A 6,000-nucleotide genomic window follows, 5' to 3' on the forward strand; every position below is an offset into this window, starting at 1 on the left:
AAAATAAAACATGGTTTTACAAAATATATAAATATTTGATGTGAAACTCACATAAATTTGAAAAATATATCTATATATTTTACTCCCTCGCACGAGCATCTGTCTTTGAAGCGAGAATATATTCTCAAAGATTTCTGAAAGCTCGAGATAAAAGTTTTTCATGAAAGCTCATAAACAAAATTTTATTATTAATAGACGCACGTCTATTCAAAAAAAAAAAAAAATTTCTCTCGTACGAGCATCCACCTTTGAAACAAGAGTTTATTCCACTTTGTGAAATCTCACATATTTAAAAAATAAAATTTTGGTTTTCTTGAAAGCTCATAAACAAAATTTCATGTCATTAGGCTCGGGTCTATTTTGTTTGTTCCCTAAAATAACGAACGAACGAGCGTCTATTCCTAAAACAAGGATTTCCTTATTGGGACCGGCCCGCGAATCCTAAACGACCAAGGACTCGTCGTCCAAATCAGCGGTTCAACACCAATTTATGCTCACCAAACGACGCTCTATCATGCCACTGGGATCTTTCTTCAAGTCATGGTTTGCTCGTACTATCAAAATCCGGTAACGTCTCAACTTACGACTAGGCTCAATTACTGGTATTATTATTTATGGCCGTAAAATCACCATTTAATGCTGACTGAGGAACACAGCTTTCCTCAGTAAGCAGGGCACTTAATGTGGATGGTGGATTTTTGACAAGGGATAAAATCGTAAATTCATAATTATACGAAGCTATGATCCAACAATCAGACGTGAGTATCGAGACGCGGGTCTCTCATCGAATTCTCAACGGAGAGTACTTTCTTTCGGAGTATATGTAGATATGTAATCTCACGACTGGACAACGGCATATCTCATGAATATTGAACACTTTCAGTGATTATTTCTATATAGTATCACGAGATGGACGGCTCCTAGACAGCTTGCTCTGCTAGTATAGAGCGATAACGTCTTCAGGAACAAACAACGAGTTTACCCTGACTATATAAAGGATATGACTTACCGACAAGCTCATATCGGGATAATTAATGCTCCTAGACAGCTTGCTCTGCTAGTATAGAACCACAAAGTTAATTATTCCTAATTAAGATTAATTCTGTCGTGACATTCACTACTGAATTCCCAGAATAATCTATTATTGCTCCTATTCCATGGTCGAATCCACGACTAGTCCCATGGAATGGCAATAACAATTGTTCTGATTCTATGATCGAATTCATGGGTTGATCTCATAGAATAGCAATAACTATATTATCTCATTACTCCGATTTCATGATCGAATCCGCAACTGGTCTCATTAATGGTAATAGATAAATCTTAATTACTCTGATTCTATGGTCGAATCTACAATCCCATGGAATGGTAATGCTCACTTTATTATTCTGAATTCGTAGTCGAATCCTCAGCTGATCCTATGAATTAATAATAAACATCTTATTACTCAGTTTTGTGAATTATTCTCCACTGAATTCCACAATTAGTAATAAATAATCAACAACCGGGCATCTGAGCTACCTCTAAGTAAGCCCCGATTCAAATGGTGAAAGTGTATTCAACGACGATACACTAACAGTCACCGCACGAACGAGTATTTCAAAATACAACGAAACGATGAACCTATGCAAAATAGGGAAGAAAATAATAAATAATTAAAAATATTGACCAAGGTGCTGGGAACACGGACACACGACCTATCGACCGTGTCGTGGTCAGTTCCACGCCAGTTTTATATTTTTAATACATTTTTATTATTTTCCATGATTTGATGAAAATTCTCTCATCTGATCAAATCTCCTTCATCTCGAGGAAGCTCCTCGGTTTCATGGTACTTCCATAAATCTATAACAAATAATATAAAATTAAGGAAAGGAGTGTGGGGCGTGACCATTGGCCAACCGGTCATGCCTTGGTCCCAGCCGCCCCCACACCCCACGGTTCCTTATTATTTTATTATTATTATTTCTCTAATTTCATGAAAAAAAACTCCTTGATTTCATGGTATTTTTTGCACAAATCATCATATAATAATAAAATAAAATAATGAAAACTTGTGGGACCGGGCCACTAGCCGGCCGGCCATGCCCTAGCCGGTCCCACATGCCCTTTGCTTTATTAATTTATTATTATTTATCATATTTTTCCTTGAATTCATCAAATTCCTTGATTTTATGGTATTTCTCTCAAATTAGGAAAAATTCCCTCAAATCATAAAAAATACCTAAAAATATTAAAAAAAATATGAAAAACTCGTGGGACCGGTCCATAGCCGGCCGACCATGCCTCCATGGTCCCACACGCCCGTGTTTTTATTATTTTAATATTTTGCTTCCATGAACTCATGAAAACTCCTTCAATTCATGGAAACTCCCTAAATTCATCAAAATTCTCAAAATTCATGAATTTTTCATAAAATCATCAAAATATTATAAAATTAAGGAAAAGGCACCACGGGACCGTAGTCACGACCGGCCGACCGTGCCTTGACCACGGCGGTCCCACGCCTCCTCATTCCTTATTTTATAATTATTTTTCATCATCTCATGATGTTTTCCTCAGTTTCGTCGAAACCCTAATTTTGGCATATTTTCTCGAATGGATGCTCAATTGCACGCCAGAAAATATCAAAATCCTCAGGACTGAGACACGGACGCCTTGGGGACACGAGCACGCTATCTTGACCGACCAAGATTGATTCTTTGGCTTACTGAAGCCGGACCCATCAAGTTTCACAGTTTTGACCTAATTTGCACAATTGCACGTATTAGGTCCAAGACTCTTCCAAACACTTTGGATTTTCATGAAGTGATCATCAGGCGGTCACATGACTACCCAGGGACGGTTTCATGACCCCATGGTCGGTCCCTCACTCCTTCATAATTAATTAGGTTTTCTCACCTAAGGCTCAGACGAGCATTTTCGAATAAATGATTAAACCAGCATTTAATCATTCTTTCACAAACAAATCGTCAACTTTTCAGAAGTTCTTTGTATTTGCTCACGTGAGCATATGGACATTACATGGTTGATCCACGATCCCATGTAGTCGCTCCCTCTTTCGTCCAATGGTTAAACTTCTGACGAACCATGAATTGATCATCAATTGATCAAATTAGGGTTTCTGAATCCAAGGATCATCATTCCAGATTCCAACCTTAATAATTTTACGACGACCTCATGGTCATTAATTTTATTAGTTATGCTCGGTTCAACGACCAGTATTCTAATTAATATTTTTGGTACGCTGCCAATAATCCATCAGATGAGCAACACATGCTCAGACGATCAAATATTCAACAATTCATCACATGAGTAACACCTGCTCAGATGATAAATATTTGCTCAAACCAAGGAATATTGGTTCAATAATCAATATTCAACGATCCATCGAATGAGCAATACTTGCTCACTTCATCGTAAGAATTGTACCTCTGTCTCATGACATGTTCAATTCATGAGTTTCAGAACATCATGTTCAACTCAGCAACTACATGGACTCATCGTCCCATCAAACCACGAAGTCATCAATTGACTAACATACCACCTGATGTCAATCGTGTCAATTTGGGGGGATATCACTTAGGTTTTTGGTCTGGAGGTCTACGACACGTGTGTTCAAACACATGATGGAATGTGAACAAGTCGTGCAATCATTTGAAGGAATGCACGGGGTAGTGGGTGGAAAATCGACCAAGTCTCCACACGTTGAGCAACTGGTTTCAAACACGATCTCCATTTCCCCACTCCATGATTCCATCAACTGTCAAACTTCATGGGGTCATGGTGTCTAAATTTCCAGCAATATAAATAAGTCTCTTAAGCATGATTGAATCATCAGCGTCATCAATCTCACGTCTCATCGACAACACGAGATCATCAACTTATCAATTGAGAAACTACTCTCAATTGAGCGTTTTCAATCATTCAGAGCTTATAATATTCAGAATTCACACACCCACAATCTTTGATTACCATTGATTCCACACATTTCTCAGCTTCCCTCCTACAGATCAACCCATCCTCTCTTGTGACCGAATTTACTCTAGAACGGTCATTGTCTTGATTTAGGCCGGAGTACTACAGATTGATCTCTCGAATCTAAAGCACCCCCTTTGCAGTGGTGCATCTGTGTGAGGTTTAACATTTCGCTCGGTTCGAGGAGTCTCCTCCGTACGGTCGTCTCCTCAATTCCTTAAAAAACCAGCAAATCGTTTTTCCCCATCTACAGAGTCGATTGAGGAATTATGAAAAATTGAGTATGACATAAATCAATTAGAGATGGGTTTTGTGTATCGAGAGCAAAGGAGAAGATTTAGTATCTAATTGTCGATTCACGGTGAAGGATTGAAGATTTAGGGTTACTGGAAATTAGGTTGGTACTTGGTAGTTTTAATTTGTGCTGGATGAGGAGAAATTAGAAGATGATTGATCTGAGGATTTAGAGTGACGTTTTGAGTTCGAGCTGGAGAAGAGATATTGATAGTCACTTTAGGGTTTTCCAGAGAATCGATGATGGTGAAGAAGATTTCTGATTGTTTGTTGAACTAAACTGATGGGGTGATGATGGCTTGAGATGAGGTTTTGAATCAGGAAAACTGTTTGAGGTAATTATTTCTTAGTTAGTTTAATAAAGTTACTTTCATGTTTGTGTTTACATAATTGATAAGGAATATGAAACTTGAAACAAATATGATGAGCATGGAATGGAGTTTTTGATTATAACCTAAGTTTGTCTAGATTTACCATGAATGGGTCTCTGTAGTTAGAGTTTATGTTAAAGCAATGCTCGATTGAGCCCACAAGTCTTGCTATTTCAAGCTTGTTGTCAATATTAGATGATCAAAACTATATCTTGATTTCTAGTCTACTAAAATCAAGTTTTGGACTAGGATTAGAAGTTGGTAGTTGAGTATCAGACATCACTAGATAACCCTCGAATATTGAAGATCAAACGAAGACATCAATGAGGACTTCATCAACAAAGGTATGTGGTGACTGATTTCGTTTGAAACTCTTATTCAATTGTACCTTCCTACTTTATCGAAACAAGTGCTCACTCTATGGAACAATTCATATAATGGTAAGCATGTATTTATGTATGAACTCGAGGATATTTGGGCCATGACTTTAGTGATAATGACCTTTGTCCCTGGAAATGTCCTCATGTTGTAGTGAATAAGCATATGAATTCAACGAGCCAAGAATCACTCAATTCCGATTTATAACAGAGAAGTCATGAGTAATTTATTAAAGCAACACTAATTAAGTGTTGCAGTTCGTGAATAGGAAACACTCCACGAACTGTTGTAACGGTTCATGGACTTGAGCGTGAAAACATGACCAGATGCCATTTTTAGGCAAGTTTTTGACGTTTCCTTATCTAGGAAATATGACTATTCTTCCACACAAAATTGATTACCATATAAAGTGTGTGTGATGTTTTTAAACTCCTTCCTAAATTAAACTATAATTTATTTTACAAAAATATAACTTATTCTAAAGTAATTATTTATTTAATTATTTATGCAAGAGTTCTAACTTAGGGAAAACTCTCAAAATAAGGAGAGTCTTGAAAAAGGAAAATAGCTCACGAACTTGCTTGTGATTTCAATCTATCCTTCACTATAAATGAAGGGTTCATGTAAGTTATACAATTCATCCCTTGGAAAATTAGTGTAAGCTTTATAAGGTTGTTTTCCACTATTTCTGTTCTTCGTGAACAATAGTGAGACAAAAAGGTCTTTGCTTTGGAGATCGCATAGCCGAGTTGGTAATAATCTCTTTGATAGTTACGCAACTTGTAATCTAGGTTAATCAATAATTCTTGTCTATTCTAAGGTCCTTCTCTTCTAATATAAGGACATTTAAGGATTCTTGATCATAAAACCTAGGTTTGATTAAAGATAAAAGGAATAGATGTACTATAATAATTGAATAGAAATCAAACCTAGGATTTTTAACTAGTTGGTTTTTAATAGTCTTTTTTTTTTATCGCTA

This window comes from Papaver somniferum, chromosome 3, assembly GCF_003573695.1.
Source record: "Papaver somniferum cultivar HN1 chromosome 3, ASM357369v1, whole genome shotgun sequence".
NCBI lineage: Eukaryota > Viridiplantae > Streptophyta > Magnoliopsida > Ranunculales > Papaveraceae > Papaver > Papaver somniferum.